This window comes from Ovis canadensis, chromosome 6 (genome assembly GCF_042477335.2).
Source record: "Ovis canadensis isolate MfBH-ARS-UI-01 breed Bighorn chromosome 6, ARS-UI_OviCan_v2, whole genome shotgun sequence".
In the NCBI taxonomy this organism is placed as follows: Eukaryota; Metazoa; Chordata; class Mammalia; order Artiodactyla; family Bovidae; genus Ovis; species Ovis canadensis.
The window spans coordinates 50,548,812-50,576,631 of NC_091250.1; the positions used below are offsets into that span (position 1 = coordinate 50,548,812).

At 34.8% G+C, this 27,820-nt stretch overlaps 1 protein-coding gene across 4 annotated transcripts in view; it reads right to left on the reverse strand.

Moving 5' to 3' along the window:
- The window catches only part of CCSER1 (coiled-coil serine rich protein 1), a 1,477,979-nt gene that overhangs the window by 1,169,126 nt on the left and 281,033 nt on the right, over positions 1-27,820 (reverse strand). The window lies entirely within an intron of this gene.

Below are 27,820 nucleotides of genomic sequence, written 5' to 3' on the forward strand. Positions count from 1 at the left end.
TTTACAATACTAATTTGTATTTCTGCTATTGGTGAAACTTCTTTACATTATGAAAGAAGTATTAAAATATCTTCCAGTCCTTCACTAGCTCAGGCAATACTGCAAAATTTTTCCTAACGAAGTTCTCTAAAAACAAAAGATTACCCCATTATTCATTTGTCAGTAATTATACAAACACACGCACACACATTTCTTTTCAGGTTAATTAAATCCCTTGAGGGGAAAAAGGCAGAGTGTAAATATATAAATACATGAGCAACATACTTCATCATAAGAAAAAAAATCTTGAAAAAAATCTTGCTGTATGGCTTTCACTGTTGGTGAACTTAACTATACTATCAAAGCAGAGACATTCCTGAAACACTAACCAGTGCCGCTGCTAAAATATTTAAATATTCAAATCCCTGAGAGGCAGTAAAAACTGCCAATAAAACTGGAATTAGCTATGTGATGTATTTTAATTTACATATGCTTTTAAGAATACTAAGAAAATGTGGACCAATTCCATTTTTGATGAATTTCATTCAAAGTTTGTACTGGAGATTAAAATACAAACAGACTCTGCACTCACAAAGGCAGAAATCTTCTTGAAAATAAATTTTGACACTGTCACAAGTGATTTTTTACCTCCCTTTTACATTTTTCATCTTTTTGTATGGTTGAGATCATGTTTTTCCCTAGTGAGAACACATCTGAAATAGAAATTCAAATGTTAGATATAACTTGACATGTAAATGTTCATTTTCACAATTTATCAGAAATCCGATTAATGTATAAAGTGACTCTAAATCACTAATTACAATCCCACTAATTTACACAAAGAAGAAAAGACCAACTGAAGGCCTCTTTGAAAGTATAACTAAATGACAACTACAATCAGTATCTAAATTTTTCCTGAAATGTATCCAGGTCTTGGACTATTTGAAGGCACGTGTCACATCCACTGCACATACCCTTCTTTCTCATGGATCTCCCATTTGATTTTCAAGACTTGGTCTATAAAGATTGGAGACTTCCTTGATAGTTCCCATCCCTGGACATTAGAACTGATCATTTCTTCTTTATATTTTCACAGAACATGGTTTGGTTTCAATTAATGATTGAGTCATTCTCCAATTGTACATAGAATTATACATGAGACAGGGCAGTTCTTTGCTAAACACATACTACCTGCCAAATAAAACAATAATTCTAGAATGATGCAGTTAATTTACTCTGACACTGACTATCTTCATTTCAACTAAATAATTAAAAATCAAAAATTATCACTGTTAGTGGGAATGCAAACTAGTACAGCCACTATGGAGAACAGTGTGGAGATTCCTTAAAAAAATTGGGCATACACACCAAGGAAACCAGAATTGAAAGACACATGTACCCCAATGTTCACTGAAGCACTGTTTATAATAGCCAGGACATGCAAACAACCTAGATGCCCATCAGCAGAAGAATGGATAAGAAAGCTGTGGTACATATACACAATGGAGTATTACTCAGCCATTAAAAAGAATACATTTGAATCAGTTCTAATGAGGTGGATGGAACTGGAGCCGATTATACAGAGTGAAGTAAGCCAGAAAGAAAAATACAGTATACTAACACATATATGGAATTTAGAAAGATGGTAATGATAACCCTGTATGCAAGACAGCAAAAGAGACACAGATGTATAGAACAGACTTTTGGACTCTGAGGGAAAGGGAGAGGGTGGGATGATTTGGGAGAATGGCATTCAGACATGTATACTATCATGTAAGAAACAAATCGCCAGTCTATGTTCGATACAGGATACAGGATGCTTGGGGCTGGTGCACATCCAGAGAGATGATAGGGGGTGGGAGGGGGGTTCAGGATTGGGAACTCATGTACATCCGTGGCAGATTCATGTCAAAGTATGGCAAAACCAATACAGTACTGTAAAGTAAAATAAAGTAAAAATTAAAAAAAAAATTTTTTTAAAGAAAACTAAAGTACAAGTTGGACTTCACTGGTGGCGCTAGTGCAAAAGAACTCACCCACCAATGCAGGAGACATAAGAGAGTTAGGTTCAATCCCTCGGTAGAGAAGATCCCCTGGAGTAGGGCATGGTAACCCACTCCAGTACTCTTGCCTGGAAAATCCACAGACAGAGGAGCCTGGTGGGCTATAGTCCATGGGGTCACAAAGATGTTGGACACGACTGAGCAACTAACACTACACCACTACTAAAGTACAAGCCATTTAAATCACACATTTGCCAAACAGAAGGGTAATCTTGTTACTTACATTTTGACAAGTTATATAATCTCTATTAACATGTTAGACATACTGCTATTTTCAACTGTTGGAAAAATAAAGTCTTTATCTGCTTATATCATTTAAAATACATTAATTCCTTTCTCTAACATCAAGCTACCAAGAGCATTTTGACACAATTTACACATAGTTTTCCAACAATATTTTCCAAACCCCATGTTTTAATTCAAACCATGTTCACAGATACTGTTTTATAACTCTTGGGAATAAAATAAATGGGTTATAATAGTAGCATATTTTCCTGAGATATAAAGAAGTGAAGTGAAGTGTAAAGTTCCTCAGTCATATCCGACTCTTTGTGACATGAACTACACAGTCCATGGAATTCTGCAGTCTAGAATACTAGAGTGGGTAGCCCTTCCCTTCTCCAGGGGATCTTCCCGACCCAGGAATCGAACCAAGGACTCCTGCATGGTAGGCAGATTCTTTACCAACTGAGCTATCAGGGAAGCCCTACAAGACATAAAGACATATACCCTTAATCCCTTAAATCTCATACTATATAGGATTATAAGATTACATGGGAACACTTCTCACATTTTATGCATGTGTTTTACGAATTCAAACTTGAATTCAAACGCTTATCTTCTGATGTATTATCAGTAGACCTGTGTCATCAAAACAGCTCTTCATATGAACCAATTATCCCGTGTTTTAACAGTAACATAAGGACTTCTACAACAGTAATGTGGACACATTTTTTCATCAGTATTTTACTTTTGAGTCTAATTCCTCTAAAAGTGAACACTAAACAAATAATTTTTAAAGCAATATGTTTTTTATTTATAGCAATTTTAAATTTTCAGACAAATAAGCAGATAGTACAAAGAGTTGCTCCATCCCTCCATTTATCTGATTATTGTTTTATAATAGTATAGTACATCTATTAGAAATAATGAACTGATATTAAATTATTATCAATAAAAGGATAAAGTTTATTCAGATTTCCTTAGTTTTTACTTAACATTCTTTTTCTGTTCCATGATACCACATTATATTTATTTCTCACATCTCTTGTGACATTATGATTTATAATTAGAACTATCTATTTGATTTTTGTCCCCATTTCTGGTACAGAGCTCCTAAAACCTGAGGTGGGGGAGGACTTCTTAAGTGAAGAGAGTAACCAAGTTTTCCCCTGTTATGTTAATGAGGTAACTCTGGAATGCCCCTAAATCACCATATAAGGCTTGGTAACCAGTAGAACCTACCATGTGATTGAGGATAGAAACTTTCAGTCCCAATCCTCTGACCTCTGTGCTGGGAAAAGGGGTTGGAAATTGAATCAACAGCTAAAAGCCAATGACTTAATTAACCATTTCTATGTAATGAAGTCACTATAAAAACCCAATAGGACAGGGTTCAGAAAGCTTCCAGCTATGAGACCCAGAACACTTCTGTGTGCCACCATGCTGGACCCCAAACATCCAGGAGGATAACAGGTCCTTCGTTTAGAACTTCACCCTATGAACCTCTTCATCTGGCTATTGTTTCATATCCTTTAATATCCTTTGTAATATATTGGTAAACTAATGAGCAAATGGGTTCCTGTAAACTGTTTCAGCAAATGTTTCTAACCTACGCAAGGGATTATGGGAACCTGTGATTTATAGTCAGTTGGCCAGAAATATACATAATAACCTGGACTTGCAACTGGCATCCTCCATGTGTGGCTTTTTGGTCAGAAGCACAGTGGACCTGGGCGTGTGGTTGGCCTCTACAGTGGAAGGTGGTCTTGTGGGACTGAGCCTTTTACCTGTGGAATCTAATTCTATCTCTACGTAGACAGCATCAGAGTTGAAATGAATTTTCAGATACTCTGCCTGTATTTGAGGACTGCTTGTTGGTGTGGGAAGGCCTACACACACATACACACACACACACACACACACTGAAATTGATCCACAAATCTACACACACACACATCCACACACACACAGTGAAACTGGTTCATACATCTATCTCCTTAGGCTTCTCTTAGCTGTGACAGTTTTTGACACTTCCCTTGTTTCTCATAACCTTACCAATAAATACTGAGATGTACTCATCAGAAATATTATAGAATCAAAATTTTTCTGATATGTTTCTCATAATTAGCCCGAGGTTAGTGGTTTTAGATGGAAGATTATAGAGGTAAAGTACTATTTTTATGATATCACATCATATCACATCAGCTGTATAGACTTTTCTATTGTAACAGCGCTGTTGTTTTTTTTTTTTTTCCTTTACCATACTGCACTCCTTGGAAAGAAATCATTATGTGCAGCCCATACTTAAGGTGGGGGAAATTATGGTACTCTCCTTTAAAGTATTTATAGAATTTATTTGGAATAAATGGAAATTTCTAATAAGTAAAGATATTTACTTCCTACAAAAGAAAAAAATTGCTATCAACTTAATTCTGAAGGTTGATTTAATCTATTGACTATATTTTCAATGTGACTTTTATTTCTCTAAAGCAATTGAGCAACTGAAATTGAGGAATTTAGTACATCATTTTTCTTCATCCCAAAGCATTTTTGACAAAATAGTTAATACTCCAGAAAATGTCTCCATAAATGAAATTTGCTCTGTAACAAATATGATATTGTTAAAGAGAAGCACACATAGATGAGTTGCTTCTTCATATAATATATTTGAAATGCCTCATGATCTATAATTATTCTCAGGAACATCCAATCAAACATTATTATAGATCATTGAATTGTATCTTAATCTTTTTATATGGTTAATATTTTTATAAGATAAATCATATTTTTATAATGAATTCATGCACTCATTCATTCATTGCTAAATACTGTCTGATTTCTCCCTCCTCTGCCCTCTCCCAAGATACGCACGCCCATGTGCACACACAGAGTCACTATTTCCATTCTAAACAAAACTATAGAGCATGCCTACGGGAACAGGATACATCCCCTTCTTTACTACAGTATATGAGCATGTTTTAAAAAGCTATTAATTGAACTCTACTTATTTATAAGGCACAAAATAAAACAGTGACAAGAAATAAACAGAGTTCAATCTGATTTGTTTTAATTACACATAAATTCATGTCTATGTAATGTTCCTAAAAGATATTTACAAGAGTTTTTATTTTTTATTCTGCCATAACCACAGAAATGTAAATATAAATATAAATAACTTTTTTGTTATTAATTCTGAAATGATCATTGACAGAGGCAGTTTTGCAACAGATTTGGTATTCAGGGAAAATAAATCATATTTAACATCTGTCTAATTTTTCAAATACTAAGCTAAACTGTATCTACCATAGGATGAATGGCATCTCTAGGCAGGCATTCAGAGGCTACGTCAGAGGCCACATGCCTGTGTGCTCCCTCTCTTTGTGATCCCGGTGACTGTAGCCCACCAGGCTTCTCTATTCATGGAATTCTCCAGGCAAGAATACTGGAGTAGGTTGGCATTTCCTTCTCTAGGGGATCTTCCCGACTCAGAGATCGAATCTGCATCTCCTGAATTGACAGGCGGATTCTTTATCACTGAGCCACCTGGGTCAGAGGCTACTAATGAATAACCAAATGTATGAGAATAAATTCTGAGCCCTAAGGTAAGACCATCTGTGTGTTTACAGATGGGCAAAGTAAACAAGAAGTATCTCCTAAAGTAAATACACATGAGACACACATCTAATGTATTTCTCCAAGGAAAATACATTCTTTGACTGTAAACTTGGTTCACCTTCATCAATGAGTTTAACACATCATTTTGACATTCTGATTTTCATATTATTTACTTAATATATTACTGTTTAATAAATATATATTTTTCTATATAATTCTGTTACCCACAAAATGTATGGAAGAAGCATTTCCTTCTTTGTCGTTGGAGAGTTACGAGTCAGAGAAATATAATGTAGAAGGAGAAAAACAGAAATGAAAGATTCAGCTGTGAAATTCCGCTTAATAAAACAACTCTGTATTTGCATAACAGGATAAAGCTTTTGCATTCTTAGCAAATATATTCATCTCCTGAGGAGTATTGAAAATATAAAGGTAGAAACGGAAAAATTAAAGTTAGGTTAGCAAATCTACCTGTAACACTTGTTTGATTTAGAACCTATGGGCATCATACTGGCAAACTGTGTCAGGCAGGACCTGTCAGTACTAAAAATCTAGCTAATATAACTAAACCACAGGTATACCTCTGAGAGAAATGAGTTTATCTTTCTGGTGGCTATAATAAGATTGCAAAAGCGGGATGATTAACACTAGCATTCTAATGATGAAGAGTATAGGTTGCTTTATTCTAGAATAACAAAAATCTCATCACACCTCTAACATCAAAATTAGCACATATAAATATACATTACTAAATATAATTAAAATCAAATTTAAAATACATTGGAATTTCAAACCTACATTAGACCACGTGTACATACACTTAAGAACAACTTAAGAGTTGATAAAAAACACCCCTGCTTAAACTTTTATTTAAGTTTCAGTCTTCTTTTCACCAGGCATTCAATCATGTTTCATGAAAATAATCACTGTAACTTTGGACTACAGTTGCTGAACATAATCAACCACAAATTTTTAAAGAATGCCATAAAAGGGTCTTAAAGTGCATTATCTAGTCTCAGAGTTACTTAACAGAGCTTTAACATACTGTACTTTATAATACTCATGAATGTTATTATAATCTATAAACAAAAATGTGTCAGTCGCTCAGGTCATGTCTGACTCTTTGAAATCCCATGGATTGTAGCCAGTCAGGTGCCTCTGTCCATGAGATTTCCCAGGCAAGAGTACTGGAGAGGTCTGCCATTTCCTTCTCCAGGAAGTCTTACGGAGATCAAACCCAGTTCTCCTGCACTGCAGGCAGTCTCCCGCATTTCAGGAGGACTCTTTACCAACTGAGCCATCAGGGAAGCAGTTAATATAACCAAAAAAGTGTTAGTTGCTCAACCGTGTCTGACTCTGAAATCCCATGGACTGTAGCCAGTCAGACGCCTCTGTCCATGGAATTGCATGCAAGAATATTGGAGTGCATAGCCATTCTCTTCTCCAGGAAACCTTTCCAACCCAGGGATCAAAGCTGGTTCTCCTGAATTGCAGGAAGACACTACCATCTGAGCTACCAGGGAATGTATATAACTAAAGTTTAAAGTGAAGTCGAAGTGAGTCCTTTGGACTCAGAGGGAGAGGGAGAGGGTGGGATGATTTGGGAGAATGACATTCTAACATGTATACTATCATGTAAGAATTGAATCGCCAGTCTATGTCTGACGCAGGATGCAGCATGCTTGGGGCTGGTGCATGGGGATGACCCAGAGAGATGTTATGGGGAGGGAGGTGGGAGGGGGGTTCATGTTTGGGAACGCATGTAAGAATTAAAGATATTAAAATTAAAAAAAAAAAAACACCAAAGAAAAAAAAGGAAAACATTCAGATTTGCAAAATATTATCTCTTCAGCTAAAGACATGGATCATATAACCACTTGTAGGCTAATTTTTAGAATTTGAAGATAATTATAGAGGGATAGAAGACTGAATAGAAATTTCAGTTAAGAAAATGATAGAATTCATAATCAGCTATATATAGATGCATGCATAAATGAAAAGCAGAAAGTGCCATAATTAAAGAGATATAAAGGGCAGATGAACACATGTTACACAGAGAAAAAGATAAAGTAAAATGGTGTTGAGGAGGCTCAGCAGGTCATTTGCAGTGTGTGTATATACTCTTCTAATGTTTATATTGTTTATGTAAACCAGAATTGTTCATCCATAAACAAAAAAGAATAAGTATTTTCCAAAAAAATAAATAAATTAATAAAGTGAAGTCACTCAGTTGCATCTGACTCTTTGCGACCCCATGGACTGTAGCCCACCAGGCTCCTCCATCCATGGAATTTTCCAGGTAAGAGTACTGGAGTGGGCTGCCATTTCCTTTTGCAGAGGATCTTCCTGACCTAAGGATTGAAACCAGGTCTCCCACATTACGGACAGACACTTTACCATCTGAGCCACCAGGGAAGCCCCATATATAACTAAAAGGTTAATTCAAATCCTTCCATCCTACATCATATTTTTTTGCAAGCTATATGATGCTGAGTAAGTCACCGTCTGCACGGATTTAAAGTCCCTCATATACACAGATTGTTAGATTAGAACATATATTAATTCCCTTCCTTTTCTAAAATGATTTGATCTTTTTTAGCAACTGTAATACTTTTTGTCCTAATTCTCTAGTGTTACTGGAAAAAATCCTCAATGAAATAAGCAAGTGTATCTGTAGGAAGAGTATCTCTATTAGTTATCAGTAGAGTAAAAAAATGTGAACATAGCTTTGGTTACTAGTCACACAAAAATAACCTTTAACATCGAAAAATCGTCAACTGTCTGGTAAGACAGAAAACTGAGCTTGATAATTACTGGCTTTTAAAGATCAAAACTTGAAGTGTATTTTTGCTTTCTGTAGATATATTACATCCTTATCCTACAAAAACACATTTAAATATTTTTAAAAAGAATAATCTAGTGTTTGAGACATTTTCATTGAGATCATTCAGAACAATTTAAAAGAAATTCTTCCAGACACAGAAGCACAGAATTATTCAGAAAAGTATATTGCCAAGTACCAATTTGAAGAACTATCATTACTTGTTAATATTTTATGATGACTTTTATTGATATATATCATAAATCATATATTTAAAATTAACAAGCAATCCTTTTATTCCAATAGTTACACATTTAGCATTTTATTTTACAGCAAAAGTAAAAAAGCAAAGTCCTATTTTGTCTTCAACTGTTTAAAAAGTATGAGAAAAAAGAAAAATAGTTACAGGATTAAAAATTGCATATATAATTATTAAGTCATCTTTGCTTTTGAAAGGCAGATCTATTACTTTTCAGCTAAATATAAATATTTACTTCTTTAACATTTTCTTCATTATTAACTCCTGTTCAGAGAATTATTTCTCACCCAAGCCTTTACTGTATTTTATGTAAACAAGTTTAAGTATCATCTCTCCTAAAGCTCATTCTTTCTAGTGTACCCCATGGAAATATTTATTTCCGCTGAACATATCATATCTATTTAGCCCTTATCATCATTACCTAGTATTACATTCATTTTCTCCTGAGCACATACTGACTCTTTAATATGTCAGTGGCTTTCCAATTTTATATTACCAGTTGAACACTGATAGTTAATAAGAAAGGAAAGAACATTTCAGGATGAGAAAGCAGCACTTCAAACAACACACAGATTAAAGAGAACATGGTTCATTCAAGTCACTCATCTAGTGCCATTTATTCCTTATGCTGCCAAAGAAAACTGAGCTTCCTTGAAGTTCTCCAGTGTTTCACACTTTCCTGTAAGAATTCCAACTTGCTACACTGTTTCCCCCATCAACTCACTGAACACCCACTTATCCTTAATGTAAAAGTATAAATATCATCCCCTCAGGAAGTCTTTTCTTGCAAGCAAAATGGATATATCCTTATACTGTACACTGCTTTTTTCTTCCTTAACAATTGTTTTAAAAAGACTTATCCACTAGACCATATGCTGCATGGTCCTTGCTTGCCACAATAATCTTAGGGCTGATTGTAAGCCTTCAAAAGATACTTGCAGGAAGTCAATTGTGCTATGTAAAAAAAGTGGTGAGTATTGAAACTTGGGAATTTTGTAAGCAATGCTAATGAAATTGGACCATAAAGAAGGTCTGAAGAAGAATTGATGCTTTTGAACTGTGGTGTTGGAGAAGACTCTTGAGAGTCCCTTGGACTGCAAGGATATCAAACCAGTCAATCCTAAAGGAAATCAACCCTGAATATTCACTGGAAGGACTGAATATTCATTGAGGCTGAAGCTATAATACTTTGGCCATCTGATAAGAAGAGCCAACTCATTAGAAAAGACCCTGATGCTGGGAAAAACTGAAGGCAGAGGAGAAGGGAACAACTGAGGACCAGATGGTTAGACGGCACCACCGACTCAATGTACATGAGTTTGAGCAAGCTCCAGAAGATGGTGAAGGACAGGGAAGCCTAATGGGCTGCAGTCCATGGGATCACAAAGAGTCAGACATGAGTGAGCAGTTGAACAACAACAACTAATGAAATTAGAATTTATATTTTAAAAAAGCAATAAGGGGATATTAAAATTTTTAAGAATAGATCAATGTCCAATATCAGGTTGGCATGTTAGCATACATTGTGGGCAATATGGAGAATGGATTAGTCAAGCCAAGCATGTAAGGAGAAAGAGACAATATTAATCCTCTAGCAGCAGTTATAATAATCTAGTTGGGAGGGCATGCTCTTGTGGGGAAAATGTTCTACTAAACCATTTTAGAAATGGAGCCTCTGCCTTCAGTCCTATGAAACAGCTGACATCTAGCTCTGAAAGTAGCCTATAGACCTATTTTGCAAGAATAAAGAAGGGTAAAAAAGACAAATGGGCCAGAATCTGGAGAAGAATGTGGCTGAAAGAAAGAAACTGAAGTTAGTCCAGAAGGGAGAGCAAAATGGCACTCTTGAATACTCTATCTACCTTCTCTCTCACCAGAACTAGAACCAGAACTCGACCTTGACTCCAAATTCTGAATTAAAATAAACATTAATTATGAAACTTTTTTATTTGAGAGAAAATTTTTGTGCAGAGGGGTAAGAGATAGAAAATTGAAAGAGACCCTGGATTCTGCATCAAGGATGGCAATGAGAGGAGAAAAAAAAAAAACAAGCAAACAGAAACAGACATAACATTAATGGACACTGTGGACAGAGAAAGGGTCTCAGAAATCAACTGGGTCACATAGAGTTACAGGAAAATAGTACTGGCCCAAATAAAAGCTCAATTAGGAACTGTGGAGAGAAGAGTATAGCATCAAGAATAGCCAGAAAGCATAATCAATTAAAGTTGGTGACACATGGCTTCAAATTTTTTAAGTCTGCATGATGTTGGTGTCATTTACCAGAAGAGGAAATAAATAGGGCAAAAACAAATTAAGAGGCAAAAAGAATAAGGTTAATCTTGACTCTTTTAAACCTAAACTATAAAATTGACATTGAATAAAATTACTAGCAGACTGTTATATACATGTGCCTGAACATGTACAGGAGAGAGGCTTAAACTGAAGGTAGAGACTTCGGAGTCAGAAAGTGATGGTTGAGCTTGACCTCTCATTTTCACACAGTGATAAAAATGTAGACTATGAGATAAAAATGTAATTTTTAGTAACAGAAATCTCTTCTTCTCTCAAGGGTAGTATTTTTAAAATGTGAGGATAATGAAGATCTTAGTAGCTAGGACTAAGAAAACACATAAACATATAAATGCATAGATAAGCATACAACAATAAAATATGCTACATATTCTATGTACACAAGTAGAGAATGATGAGCACTGTAACTAGTACCATACTAAATATGATAAATATTTTACATTTCAAAATAATAAAATAAAAACAAATATGGCTCTATTAAGAGTGACCAAGAATTGATGCTTTTGAGCTGAGCACCAAAGAATTGATGCTCTTGAACTGTGGAGTAGACTCTTGAGAGTCCCTTGGACTGCAAGGAGATCCAACCAGTCCATCCTAAAGGAAATCAGTCCTGAATATTCATTGGGAGGCCTGATGCTGAAGGTGAAACTCCAATATTTTGGGCACCTGATATGAAGAACTGACTCATTTGAAAAGACCCTGATTCTGGGAAAGATTGAAGAAAGGAGAACGGGTCAACACAGGATGAGACGGTTGGATGGTATCACCAACTTGATAGACATAAATTTGAGGAAGCTCTGGAAGTTGGTAATGGACAGGGAAGCCTGGTGTGCTGCAGTCCATGGGGTCACAAACAGTTGCACATGACTGAGCAACTGGACTGAACTGAAGACTGTCCAGTCAGAATTGGTATATTCCGGATTCTTTAAATGGAGGCAATCTGAAGTCAAAGATACACAGGTTAATACTTCATCTCTATGGGTCTCTCAGATTCCCATTAACTAAAAAATTGCTTTGGATCTAAGACACCGCTGGCTGCAAGACACATATTATGTAGTTATTTAAAAGAATAAAACTGCTGTCAGTCTAGGACATGATGCTAAAATATCTTCATTAAAAATAAATCAAAATCAGAGATTTAGATTATAAAATGAAATAATGTGAATCTTTATATTATTAAAATATTTTACTAAAAAGAACCACCTGGTAAAATTAGTGATAATGTTTATTTCCATTTTTCCTCAGGATATTTTTTATCATTATTTCCTCTCAATAATATGCACTTTAATAACTTTCTGATCTGTGAATACTTTAATAAAGGAACAGAGCCAACTTACTATTGGTGCCAAGAAATCCCCAAAGTCCAGATATCTTAGTGCATATGAGTGATACTTACTTAGAAGACAAAATGTCACAAGACAATAAAAAAGCTTTTCAATTCTCTTAATCATCTTCAAACATGGACATATTTGCCATGACAGGCTGGTTTAACCCATCACTCAGATAATATTTTTATATATCTTAACCAATTTTAGGATGTTGAGAGCAGATTGTACTTGAGACAAAGTTTTTAAATGTTTCAGTATAGAAGAAATTTCCTCTGTCTAAATCTTATTCAGAATATCCATTTGCAGCCTAGGCTAAAAATGTTTTTTGTCCTCTTACCCAAAGTATCCTGCCTAAAAATAAAGATATCAGAAAATTAAAGTAGTTTGGTTAACAATCTCATATCTGGTTCTGCGGGCTCTTTAGAATGGGAACAGGGTCTAGTCTCCTACTTAATCTGGACACTTGACCACTGGCTGAGCATGGATAACAAATCCTGATCAGAAGCTTTATTTTACTATTTATGTTGCAGAGTTCACATGTGTCTTCTTCAGAGTTTAACATAATGTTACACAGCTGTTACTCCATCAAATGATCCAGCAAAGCAAAAGGTCAAGCAGCAGAAATAAGAGGAAAATCTGACTTTTATGGATGATGAGAAAAGGACTTGATATGTAATTATAACATCTTAAACAATGGTAAAAATATAGATAGACCATGCTTCCATTTACAAATGGTCTTTCTGTCTTTCTCAGTGGGGAAATTGAGACCTAAACCCACCAACCCCCAAACAGGTGACTGTCTATATGATTATCATTTTATTATTTTATTGTCTTTATTGCAGAAACTTAACTATTCCAAATAACTTCATTGTTCATTGCAGGGCTTGCCCAGAAGTCCTACCAATGCTTCATAGAAAGCATCAACAGACAACTTATCCCCTAAGAATCAATAAACTCTTCACCTTAAAATCCTCACCTTGCTGCTTCCACAAATCCTACACTACAAAACCACTTTATAATAATTTTTATGCAATCCCAATCGAATCTTCAAACTAAAAGATCTTCTTTAAATCGAATTCAGAATCTAAATAAATCTCAACTATAGAATCTTCCCCTCCAAAAGACAATGAGATCAGCAGAGGTGGCATTTTCCCCTAACTTCAATAAGCAACTAGATGAGTGATTTCTTATCAAAAGCATTAGAAAAGAATTACTTTCAAAGGCATTTTATATAATACTATTGGCTCACACCAGTGTACTATTAATTATTCCAAAAAGTTTTGGTCTTATTTTAGGTTATCCTCGCATACTGAGATGTATGGTTATAGACAAAAGTTCCTCATAAGAACAAGATCCCCAATTCCAGTATTAACTTTTGGAAATTTTGGTTACTAAGTTGGAGAAGGCAATGGCACCCCACTCCAGTACTCTTGCCTGGAGAATCCCATGGATGGAGGAGCCTGGTGGGCTGCAGTCCATGGGGTCACTAAGAGTTGGACACGACTCAGTGACTTCACTTTCACTTTTCACTTTCATGCTGGAGAAGGGAATGGCAACCCACTCCAGTGTTCTTGCATGGAGAATCCCAAGGACGGCGGAGCCTGGTGGGCTGCCGTTTATGGGGTCACACAGAGTTGGACACGACTGAAGCGACTTAGCAGCAGCAGTAGCAGCAAGTTGGAGAAATAGAACATAAATAAAAGGGTCAAGATGCTATAGTGACATTTATTGAAATTTTATAATCCAAGGAAAAGGAACTCTATAAGTGTTTTTGGTGTATAGAATCACAACTTAATTTGTTGTAATAGTGTAAATGTTCGTTATTATTTTTCTCTTTTCTGCCCCAGGCACTGTAGAAAATTACGCTTCATGTCAGTGGTTATTTTTCTTGTTGGTGAACAATTTTAAATACATAAATATTCTACTTCAGAAGAAAGACCAGCATTTGCTTTCTTAATTACTTGTTCGTTTTGACAGTGACAGCTTATGCTGCTGACATTATCAAAGCAATTGTGTGGAGATGTCACCACATAATTGTACAAGGCCATGAAATTTTATATTGAGACACATATTTTCTTTCTAATTGCTCCAGAAAAACTATGCTGAATGAAAGAAACCTCTTCCTTTGACTGTATCCTCTAATGAACTTAGGCCTTTGACTGCTCTTTGGAAGGGTAGAAGAGAGTTTATAGCAGTAGAAAATCCCACAATAGCAGGATGCAAGTAAACTCTATGACTTCATTAAAATTGTTGTCAATTAATATTAAATTCGGTTAGAATGTATAAACATTTTTCAGCTATAGTCAATTAGACCCTAAAAACAGTTTTATCCAAAAGCTCTTTGTAGCTAAAGCAATCCTCTTGAAGCATAGCAGTCTGACAAAATAGCCAGTCACTTTCAAATTACAAATGGCTTATTCTGTTAGCAACAACTATAAAACATCAAATAATTAATGGCAATTGTGCTTACTAAATGGAACTGGCAAATTTCTTAGTAATAAGCCAATTCCTACTACATACTCTGTGACCTTGAACAAGCCCAGTAAAACTCTAAACATTCACGGGAGGTAGAAGCAGGAGAGGTTCCACTGCATAATATCTGAAATCCTCTTTCAATTAGGGCCTTTCTTCTGTTATTTAAAGATACCATATAACATCATGAACTAAAAACCAAAAACAATGAACCCAGGTGAATATCATATTGAAAAACAGTTAAGTTTGAAATATAAAAATGGGAATTGAAAGCAAAGTATCAAATTAATGAACTCATTATTGGTCAATTAATGAACTTAATAGTCAAAACCAAGGAATAAGCAAAAAACATTAAAAATCTGATCTATCCATCCTGAAAATAGATATTATGGACAATTGTACAGTCGAGTTTAAGTAACAATATGATCCCTATACTCTATCAGTAGGCCATAAATAAATTATTGAATTTTCAAGAATGATTATTAGTAAACCTTCTCACACACTCTACTTTTGTCTAGTCATCCATTTGCAAGAATGTGGGGAAGGTATATGGGGAGAAATATCAAATTATATTTAAATAGTATTTTAAATATTTTGCAATCTGGGATCCTTATGAAATTATACTTTCTGGATAAAGTTTACAAAGAACTAACAAATATTTTGCTGTTAACATATAAAAAAGAAAAAAAAAACAGCTCAGATAGATATATTTCCTAAGGGAATTATATAGCTTAGCATCTTATCAGAGCATGAAAATACAAATTTTTTCTCAATGATTCAAGATGATAGTAATTTTCACATGCAATTGAATAATGTATTGCAATACACAATGCCTCATGACCTGCTGATTGAGATGGTGATATCTGTACTTATATTAAACAGTCCCACACTATTCTGCTTTTTGACTCAGTCTACATTTCACAGCTTTTATGCATTTTCCTCTGGCTTTTTTTTTTTTTTTTTTTTTGGCTAGTGATACTTATTTTTCACCACATTCAGCATATCTGCTTAAAGCAACACTTTTCCCTTTTCTAAGATGTAACTATGATTTGCAGTGGCCTTGGAAAATACATTACTAATATATTGAAATTCTGCTATGTAAAATTAGAAGCAGCAAGATCTAGAAAGATAGTGAAAAAAAATGCCTGTCATTCAATGTTAAGATCTGGCTATATGAACATCAGTAAGTTTTTAACCATAGAGTACTTTCTTTCTCTACTGTAGTTGGGATATATTAACATTTATTTTTGAGTGTTACTGTGATAATTTGATGAGGTAACATATTTGAAATCCCTTGTAAACTGTGTCGCTGCATACAAATATATAACAGGGTTACTATCATTATTATTAGAACAAGCTCGCCATCTAATGGCTATCAAACAGATAACAGGTCTAAGCCTTTCAAGGCAGAAATGAAAAGAGCAATAGAACCTGAGGATTAAATCCATGAAAAGACTTTGTCACAATTTTGCCTCCACGTGTGCAAGCTCCATCATGGCAACTCTTTGCCACTCCATGGAAGTGGAGGCTTCCTCTGTCTGTGGAATTTCCCAGACAAGAATACTGGAGTGGGTTGCTATTTCCTACTCCAGGGAATCTTCCAGACCCAAGGATCAAACCCCTGTCTCCTGCATTGGCAAGTGGATTCTTTACCACTGAGCCACCTGGGAAATCCCTAATTTGGTCTTCACTTTTTGCTACTCAGCACTGTATTACAAAAGAACATTTTCCACTTGTTATAACTGCTTCTTCTCACAACTAAATGTCATTGAGAATTCTGTGAAAACATTAGGCAGCATCAAGTCACTACAATGTAATTTAAGACTATCTCTACCACTCACTATCACTGTGGTCCTGGACTAGTAGTAGTACTCCTCTGGGTCTCCATTCGTTCATCCACAAAGCGAGAGTAGTGATGACTTCTAGCAAATAGCTGTTAGAATTAAATAAGATAATCCAAAATGCTTATAAATTATAGCATACAAACAAAGCAAAATAGAAACATCTAAGTGTCTAGACTTCCAGTAAATAAACATAAGTAAGTCTCAGCTTTTTGCATCAAGTCAAAGGCAAACATTTATAAGTTATGTTTGCAATTAACAGAAAGAAGAGCCAATTTAAAACAAAAGCTTCAGTGTATTTATCTTAAAATTTTATACAAACTAATTTTATTAGTAAAATGATTCATAACAATTAAACATAGAGTCTTCAGAATTAGCAAAACTGCTTTGGTACTCCTAGGATATCCACAACCTATAATATTTTATCAAAATTTTAATTTTCTCAAATGTGAAAAAGATTATTTATCTCATCGAATTGACACATATATTCAACATGTTATTTTTTCTTATTTTATTTAGTGCTATAATTGTATGTTTTGAAATAAATGTTATGAAATTAATTGCGGCATTCTATATTAAAATTTGAGAAATACTATACTTGCACATCGGAGAAGGCAATGGCACCCCACTCCAGCACTCTTGCCTGGAAAATCCCATGGACATAGGAGCCTGGTAGGCTGCAGTCCATGAGGTTGCTAAGAGTCAGACACGACTGAGCGACTTCACTTTCACTTTTCATTTTCATGCATTGGAGAAGGAAATGGCAACCCACTCCAGTGTTCTTGCCTGGAGAATCCCAGGGACAGAGAAGCCTGGTGGGCTGCCGTCTATGGGGTCGCACAGAGTCGGACATGACTGAAGCGACTTGGCAGCAGTAGCAACAGCAGCAGCATACTTGCAAATGTGGTTGAAAGCTTCCACTAATAAAGACTGGAAATATCACCAAAATTGGCAAAGCCAGATTCCTATTATGCTGCAGTACATCATATTTTATCATGAATATTACAAAAAATAGTATTTGCTATAGTTCTTAAAAATATTACATTCTAGACATGTGACACAACATTCTACTCTGCTTTATTATTCCTCACAAAAAACTTATGAAGAAGACATTATTCTCATCTCTATTTTCAGATGAGAAAGGAAAGCTAAGAGAGATTAAATAATTTGTTCAAGTTTAGCCTGATTGCAGCTGAGATATGTCTAACTCCAGAGTCCAGATTTTTAGCCACTGCTTCATAATTCCAAAACTGTCATGCTTCCTAGCTTTATATGATCAGATTGAGATACATTAGATGCACTTCTGACCAAGACATGCCAAATTTCTTAAAAACTTACAGTTGATTCTTATAATTTTCCCTGTGTGAATGTTGTTACAATTTATACATTACCAATCAAAGCCACTAGGGCTTTATCTCAGCTCTGCTGTGCTATTATCTATTAAAAATTAATAACAAAAATTACCTCCTTAATTAATAGGCACAGGAGGAGTTCCTAACTCACTGCAGAATTTTACATTGCTTATTCATCAAACTCAAAATAACTTAACAACTACCTAATTAATTCCTAATTTATATAACTGGACCATTCCTTACCTACTCGCATCTGGACATACACCAAGAGATACTGGCCCTAGGTGTTTTTAGATATACTGTTCAAAAATAAATAACAAAAACAATATAAAACTTTTCCAACCAATCATCCCAATGACCATTACATAATTTTTTTCAAAGAATGATAAATAAGTGAAATATATTTCAATGAAATAACTCAACTTCAAATTGTAAACACCAAACTCAATACAAAGGAACAGCCTGGCTTTCCCTCTAAAAATAAATGATTTTCATTGTTAAGTTTCAAAGTATTTAACGCAGAAAATTAGTCTTTCTCTGAAAAATTGCTATTTTAAATATGTCATGGTATTTTGGACACATGACTAGTATCTGAAAAAGTCTTCATGTATTTAAATGTACTGATTTTAACACAGAAATGTATCACATGTTATAAGCAAAGTGACAATCAATTTTTGAATAATTAGTAGTAATAGAACATGTAAAATGTTACAGAGATAATAAATTCAAATCAGAAAGTATAGTTTCAAATCTATATAATAATGATGAAACATTAAGTAATTAGAGCAAAAAATAACCAATGATAGGACAAAAGTCTTTGACAAAGAATTCAAGATTTCAAGAGAGTAAGCAAATTGTCTGGAGAAGGCAATGACAAACCACTCAATACTCTTGCCTGGAAAATCCTATGGACAGAGGAGCCTGGTAGGCTGCAGTCCATGGGTTCGCTAAGAGTTGGAAATGACTGAGCGACTTCACTTTCATTTTTCTCTTTCATGCATTTGAGAAGGAAATGGCAACCCACTCCAGTGTTCTTCTCTGGAGAATCCCAGGGATGGGGGAGCCTGGTGGGCTGCCGTCTACGGGGTCACACAGAGTCAGACACGACTGAAGCAACTTAGCAGCAGCAAGCAAATTGTCATGGGCTCCTATTTTATTCTGGGCAACTCTGAAAGGCACTTTCCATGTAAATCTGTCACCCATTTGGGTAGGATGATATTTTGAGACAGATATTTTAATTGTCAATTGACAAATGAGGGTAAAGGGCACAGAAAGATTGGATCACTTGCCTAAGGTAAAGCTGAATTTCTAGCTTGGATGTATCTGTCTCTAAAGTGTGTGTTCTCTTTTGAGATTAAATTGTGGTTTCTTTAATTTTATGAATTTTAAAATGCAATTTCCTCACAGAGAGTTATTGTGAGGATAACCTGAGCTAGCTTAGACAAAGAGCATGACTTACAGGCATCTAATTTTTCTTCCTATCAAGGTATATGTCCAGCTACAAATTGCCAAAATTTATATACAATCCACTCCTAGTGTTAACCAAAGAAAGATTTGGAGAAACAGCATCTTAATGAATATGTTCCAAAAGAGTAACACACAACCATATTTTAGCCTGCTTTCCTTTCAAATCTAATACATTTAGTTAATTATGGTGCTTCACTGTCAAACTAGCCAGGTGCATGCTTCCCATCAGCTTCTGCCTTTTTAAAGGTAGTACTAGGAAAAGCCTCAATAGACACTGACCTTGTTTTAGTTCACTGCACAAAAGAACAGCTACAGATTAAATGTTCCAAAACCAAAAAGCTCAAATTCTTATTCTTTATAGAACAGTATGCACTGTTTGATAGCTAACTGGCGCTTTGATTGCATCTATTTGTAGAAAGTGTATTCAGTTACACAAAGGTTACATTTTGCAAACAGTTCATTTTGGAGGACTCACAGGGAAGGGTTAGCTGCTCAGTCCTGTAGACTCTTTGCAGTCCCATGGACTGAAGCTCACCAGGCTCCTCTGTCCCTAAAATTTCTCAGGCAAGAATACTGGAGTGGGTTGCCATTTCCTTCTCCAGGGGATCTTCCTGACCCTTGGATCAAACCTATGTCTTCTGCATTGCAGGCAGATTCCTCACCATCTGAGTCACCAGGGAAGCCCCATGGGAAGTAATACTGCTTATTTCAGATATTCTATTAGGCTTTATAATTACCTTATGCCTGAGGAAAACACTTGGCATCCTTTATGTTAATTATTTTCAACTTTAGAATTATCTGAGGAATATGAACTATGGGCAAGAAACAAGATTTTACTTTTGGATTACGCAAGCTCCTTATAAAGCTCCTAGCTTTAGTTACACTTATGTGTCAACATTTAGAATTTCTTCCACTAAACTGGTAACATGATGCCACCAGCTTGTATTGAAAGGAGTTGCTGAGAAACCTAATGTTAGCAAATATTTTAGATTTTATGAAGACATATGAGCAAAATATCTCAGTTCTTAGTAACAAAAATTCTTTTATTTTAAAAAATGCATTGATTGACAAAATGATTGTACTCAGTGTGCTCGTTGCACAGTCGTGTCTTACTCTTTGTGATCCCATGGACCTGTGGCTTCACTATATTTTTCATGTCCTTCTTTAATTATTACCTTATTTTTTTTGAATGATTATTTTTTAAGATGTTTAAATTAATAGAAAAATTCAGTTCAGTTCAGTTCAGTCGCTCAGTCGTGTCCAACTCTTTGCAACCCCATGAACTGCAGCACGCCAGGCCTCCTTGTCTAACACCAACTCCAGGAGTTTACTCAAACTCACGTCCATCGAGTCGGTGATGCCATCCAGCCATCTCATCCTCTGTCGCCCCCTTTTCCTCCTGCCCCCAATCCCTCTCAGCATCAGAGTCTTTTCCAGTGAGTCAACTCTTCACATCAGGTGGCCAAAGCACTGGAGTTTCAGCTTTAGCATCATTCCTTTCAAAGAACACCCAGGGCTGATCTCCTTTAGAATGGACTGGTTGGATTTCCTTGCAGTCCGAGGGACTCTCAAGAGTCTTCTCCAACACCACAGTTCAAAAGCATCAATTCTTCGGCACTCAGCTTTCTTCACAGTCCAACTCTCACATCCATACATGACTACTAGAAACACCGTAGCCTTGACTAGACAGACCTTTGTTGGCAAAGTAATGTTTTTGCTTTTGAATATGCTATCTAGGTTGGTCATAACTTTTCTTCCATGGAGTAAGTGTCTTTTAATTTCATGGCTGCAATCACCATCTGCAGTGATTTTGGAGCCCAAAAAAATAAAGTCTGACACTGTTTCCACAGTTTGCCCGTCTATTTCCCATGAAGTGATGGGACCAGATGCCATGATCTTCGTTTTCTGAATGTTGAGCTTTAAGCCAACTTTTTTACTCTCCTCTTTCACTCATATGTTTATTTATTCAAAGGGTCTGTGGAACTTTATTCAGACTGTTCACTGCTCTGCTGAAAAACAAACTTTTGAAAAATTGCAAACTTTTAATTAATTTTTAGATTAAAATACAGACAATGATGAAATTTAAAAGCACATTAAAAGATGCCCATTATTAATACTGTTCAATCACTAACTCATGCCCATCTTTTTGGACCCTACAGACTGCAGCACACCAAGCTTCTCTGTCCTTCAGTATATTTTGAAGTTTGCTCAAACTCATACCCAGTGAGTCAGTGAGGCCATCCAACCATCTCATCCTCTGCTGTCCCCTCTTCTCTTGCCCTCAATCTTTCTCATCATCAGGGTCCTTTTCAATGAGTCAACTCTTCGTATCAGGTGGCCAGAGTATTGGAGCTTCAGCTTCAGCATCAGTCCTTCCAATGAATATTCAGTGTTCGTTTCCTATAGGATTGACCCCTTGCTGTTCAGGGGATTCTTCTCCAGCACCACAGTTTGAAAGCATCAATTCTTCGGTGCTCAGCTTTTTAATGGTCCAACTTTCACATCTGTACATGACCACTGGAAAACCATAGATTTGACTATATGGACCTTTGTCAGCAAAGTGATGTCTCTGTTTTTGAATACACTGTCTAAGTTTCTCAGAGCTTTTCTTCTAAGAAGCAAGCATTTTTTCATTTTATGGCTGCAGTCACCATCCACAGAGATTTATGGAGCCCAAGAAAATAAAATCTGTCCCTTTTTCCACTTTTTCCCCAACTATTTCGCATGAAATGATGGAAACAGATGCCATGACCCTCGTTTTTGGAACACTGAGTTTTATCCCAGCTTTTTCACTCTCCTCTTTCACAATAATTATTATGACTACCATAATAGCCATCTTTACCAAGCATAAGTACATAAGCACAAAATGCAATAATTTGATGAAATAGAAATACAAATTCAAATGTATAAGTATATGAGCACTTATATGAAATAAATTTGGAATCATATGATTCAAATTGTCATTCTCTCCTTTGTTTTTGCTATTCTGATATTTCACTTGGTTGGCTAATATACTTTAAATATACTGCTTATACTATAAGTAGTATAGTATATCTACCAATAATAATATTAAGTGAATATTATAATATGTACATTTATTATAAATTTTCCTGGCCTTTAGAATGTCTCTTTGCATGTTAAATTACTTAGTATGAAACAGTATTAAATATATATATATTGAAAAAATGTAAGAAAGTTTTAAAATTATATATTTTCAAACTCTGTCCAGTAAAATAAATCTCTTAATTAAAACTGTTTGATTTTTTATTTAAAAAAATGAACTTTACTAATTTTTGCTTTTATTTTTATATCCATTTTTATTCATTATACATATGTCCAAAGATGTTTATGTTTTAAATATAATTATTTTAATAGCTACTCATTGTACAACTATCATCTGCTAATTACTGCAGTAAAAAAGACAACTGAACTTCTACACTTTTAACATATGATGATTTATCTAGTTTTTGCAAATTTAACCATCATGAATTGTATGTTAAATTGAATAAATTTTACACATGCCATATATGAAAATTATTCAAAATATTTGACTTAATATTTTAAAAACAGAAGTACTTCTATGGTTTTTCACAAAATTTTCCTTGACCATTACAGTATGCTTTACTAGAAATTGCTACAAATTTTTAATAAAATCCTATAGTCAAAAATGAATGTTTTGTTCTAATAAAGTTTATTTAAAACCTCTAATGATTTTCAGTAATGTAAGCAGTAGAATTTAATGGTATCATTATTTTAATTTTCAGACTTTTTGCATTTTATCATGATCAAATATCAATAATGAGCTTCTTATGGTCTGAGATCTTTAATTATATTGCTTTAAAAAGAAAACAAATTATATGAAGCCAATTAAACCAAAAATTCTTCATGAGTTAAAGTACACAAACAAGTATTTGTGTCTTTTTTTCAAACCCCATAATGTGGCATATGAAATAAAATCAGTTTTCAAAAGGTATTGTGTTGAGTAATATTTTTCAAAAACCAAGTCCTTTTAAGGACTATCTCACTCATTAAAACTGTTCTTCTGATACGCAAAGTAAACATTATTTATCTTCTGAACAATTTGGTTAACTCTGTTGATTCATAAGGTACTCTTGTTCTGGCCTCAACCAAGTTATCTACACCTTAAAGCAGATTCAGGAGATTCATCATATTTGTTTTATCATTTTTATAATAAACTAATGAAATACACTGCACTCATTATTTTATAAGAGATAAAATTTATAAATGTTCATTTTTGTCCCCAAGCAAATAAATTAAGCTGCTGCTGCTGCTAAGTTGCTTCAGTTGTGTCCAACTCTGTGTGACCCCACAGACGGCAGCCCAGCAGGCTCCCCCGTCCCTGGGATTCTCCAGGCAAGAACACTGGAGTGGGTTGCCATTTCCTTCTCCATGAAAGTGAAAAGTAAAGTGAAGATGCTCAGTCGTGCTCTTCTATATTTTTAAGGCACCCTTTGCCCTTTATCATGGTTGCCTAACAAACACAGCTCAGATTGCTATGTTGCCTAATATTCAGTTTATTCAAATTGGTTTTACTTTTATTGTGAAAAATCTTTAAAAACACCAAAATAGAGAAAACATTACAATTGGTCAATGAAACTTTTACCCCAAGCTTTGATAATTTTCAATAATTTACCAACACTGTTTCCATCTATTCCTTCCTCCATATTTGTTAGTAAAGCAAATCTCAGATACCATATCATTTCAACCACATGTTTTGAGTTTTCCTCAAAAACAAAATTAAAGAAAAATAACACCCAAAAAATAAAAATAATTCTGTGATAATTATTCCCTCCCTATTCAAACTTCTCTGATAAACTCATAAATATATATTTTACAGTGTTTTATGTTTTGCAAAAAAAGGTGTCACATTGCATTTGCCACTTTTAAACTATAATACCCTTCTTTTTATCATGTCATTTACTTGTTGAAAAATCCAGACCATATGTCCTGTAGAATTCCCCATGTTCTATATTTACTTATTGGCAATCCCATCATAGCATTTTACATTCCCTCTCTCCTCATCCCAATACTTCCTGTAAAATTATGGTTTAATTAAGAGACTTAAATAGATTTAGTATTTGTGGGCAGGAGTAGTGTTGCTGTGTAGTTCTCTAGTCATTTCATTAACAGACAAAATGTCTACTTGTTACACTTGAACTAAAGCTAGAGGTCAATGACGTTAGGTACTTTCTATCAATTCAATTACTGAAAAGTCCACCACTAAAAATATATTTTTACCATCATGCTATGGCATATATAGAGACCATAATGATTCCCTTTAATGACTGCTCAATGTACCACTGTATGTTCAACAAATATCCTGTTGAAGGACATCTGAGATGTTTCCAATATTTTGCAATGAGTAGCTTTTTGCATATATTATTTTGTAAACTTCCAGTGTTTTACAATTAAATTTATAAATGTTAGATAGTTGATCTAAAGGTAAATGTGTGTGTAGTTTTGGCAGATGTTGACAAAAAAAGTGTACACTGGCACCATGTGTAACTCTTTAAAATAAATACATATGAATGGCAAAATTATATAAGGCATTTGCATAAAAGTAAAAAAATATATTTTTAACATATCTGTAAAATCAAATCCATGAATAATGTCCCAAGAAATGGTTATCCTAAATTTATTGGCATTTAAGTTTAAAAAAATTAGCTTATTTTTGATATTAGCCTAAAATCCTAACACCACACACAAAAACAAACTCAAAATGGATTAGACTTAAATGTAAGGCCAGAAACTATAAAGCTCTTAGAGGAAAATGTAGGCAATACACTCTTTGATATAAATCATAGTAAGATGCTCTTTGACCCACCTCCTAGAGTAATGGAAATAAAAACCAAAATAAACAAATAGGACTTAATGAAATTTAAAACCTTGGGCACAGCAAAGGTAAGATTAAGAGACAACCTGCAGAATAGAAGAAAATAACTGCCAATGAAACAACTGACAAGGGATTAATGTCCAACATATATAAACAGCTCATATAGCTCAATATCAGAAAAACAAACAGTCCAATAAAAAATGGGCAGAGGACCTAAACAGCTATTTCTCCAAAAAAGACATACAGATGGCTAATAAACACATGAAAAGATGCTCAATTATTAGAGAAATGCAAATTAAAACTACAACAAGGTATCATTTCACACATCAGTCAGGATGGCCATCATCAAAAAATCTACTAAGAGTAAATGCTGGAGAGGATTTGGAGAAAAGGGAACCCTCTTGCACTGTTGAGGAGAATATAAATAAACTGATACAGCCATTATGGAGAGGAGTATGTAAATTCCTTTAAAAATGAGAAATAAAACTACCACCTGACCCAGCAATCCCACCTCTGGCCATATACCCTGAGAAAACCATAACTGAAAAAGGCACATGTATGCCAATGTTCATAGCAGCACTATTTACAATAGCTAGGACATGGAAGCAACCTAGATGTCCATCACAGAGGAATGGAATAAGAAGCTTATATACCACAAATGGAATATTACTTAACCATATAAAGAACAAATTGGAGTCAGTTCTAGTGAGGTTGATGAATCTAGAGTCTGTTATACGGAATGAAGTAAGTCAGAAAGATTTAAAAAAAATATTGTATACTAATGCATATATACAGAATCTAGAAAAATGGTATTGATGAACCTATTTGCAGGGAAGGAATGGAGACACAGATAAAGAGAACAGACTTATGGGCACAGTGGGGAAGGAGAGAATGGGATGAATGGAGGAAGTATCATAGACATATACACATTCAGTTCAGTTCAGTTCAGTTCAGCCGCTCAGTCGTGTCTGACTCTTTGCGACCCTATGGACGACAGCACACCAGGCTGTCCCGTCCATCACTGGCTCCCGGAGTTTACCCAAACTCATGTCCATCAAGTCGATGATGGCATCCAACCATCTCATCCTCTGTCGTCCCCTTTCCCCCTGCCCTCAATCTTTCCCAGCATCAGGGTCTTTTCCAATGAGTTGGTTCTTCACATCAGGTGGCCAAAGTATTAGAGTTTCAGCTTCAACATCAGTCCTTCCAATGAATACTCAAGACTGATCTCCTTTAGGATGGACTGGATGGACCTCCTCGCAGTCCAAGGGACTCTCAAGAGTCTTCTCCAACACCACAGTTCAAAAGCATCAATTCTGCTCTCAGCTTTCTTTATAGTCCAGCTCTCACAAACATACATGACTACTGGAGAAACCATAGCCTTGACTACATTGACCTTTGTTGGCAATGTAATGTATCTGCTTTTTAATATGCTGTCTAGGTTGGTCATAACTTTCCTTCCAAGGAGTAGGTACATTATCATATGTTAAATAACTGGTGAGAAGTTGTTATATAACACAGCGAGACAGTCTGGCACTCTGTGATGATCTAGATGGGAAGGCTCAAGAGGGAGGTAATATATGTCTAATTATGGCTGATTTGCATTGTTGAATGGCAGAAACCATCACAACATTGTAAAGCAATGTTCTTCCAATTAAAAAGTAAATTAAAAATATTAAAAATTGAAGGCAAATTAAAACATTGTTTTGACAACTGTTATTATATGTAACATACTGCATGAACAAAAATCCATGATAAAATATTATACCTGTCAACAACCTTAGAGATTATGTCTAATTCATAAAATTTTAAAACATGGACAATAAATTCCAAGAGTGGATTTTCTCAAATGTATGCAGTAGGACTCAATATTTTGAAATTCTACTTTAATGTTACTTCTGCTTTCACTTGAAAATGACTATATTCAAAGTATTTTTAGCATTAAAAAAGTAAAACCTTGCCATTGTAGTCAAATATTTAAATTTGACTGAACAATTAATCCCTATATCCTACATCAAAAGCAATAATTTTGTTATTGAAAATATTATACTTTAACACCTTAATACAAATATAAATACAAACATATATAATGGGTTCCCTTCTTAATTTATTTAGCAAGAATTTGTTTCTCACACACTGTATCTCTCTGTGTATATGTGTTTATGAGTGTGTGTTTTTGGTTTCTAGTGGTATTTATTACTTTTGAGGTCGATCCTACTGCATTATCTAGCACA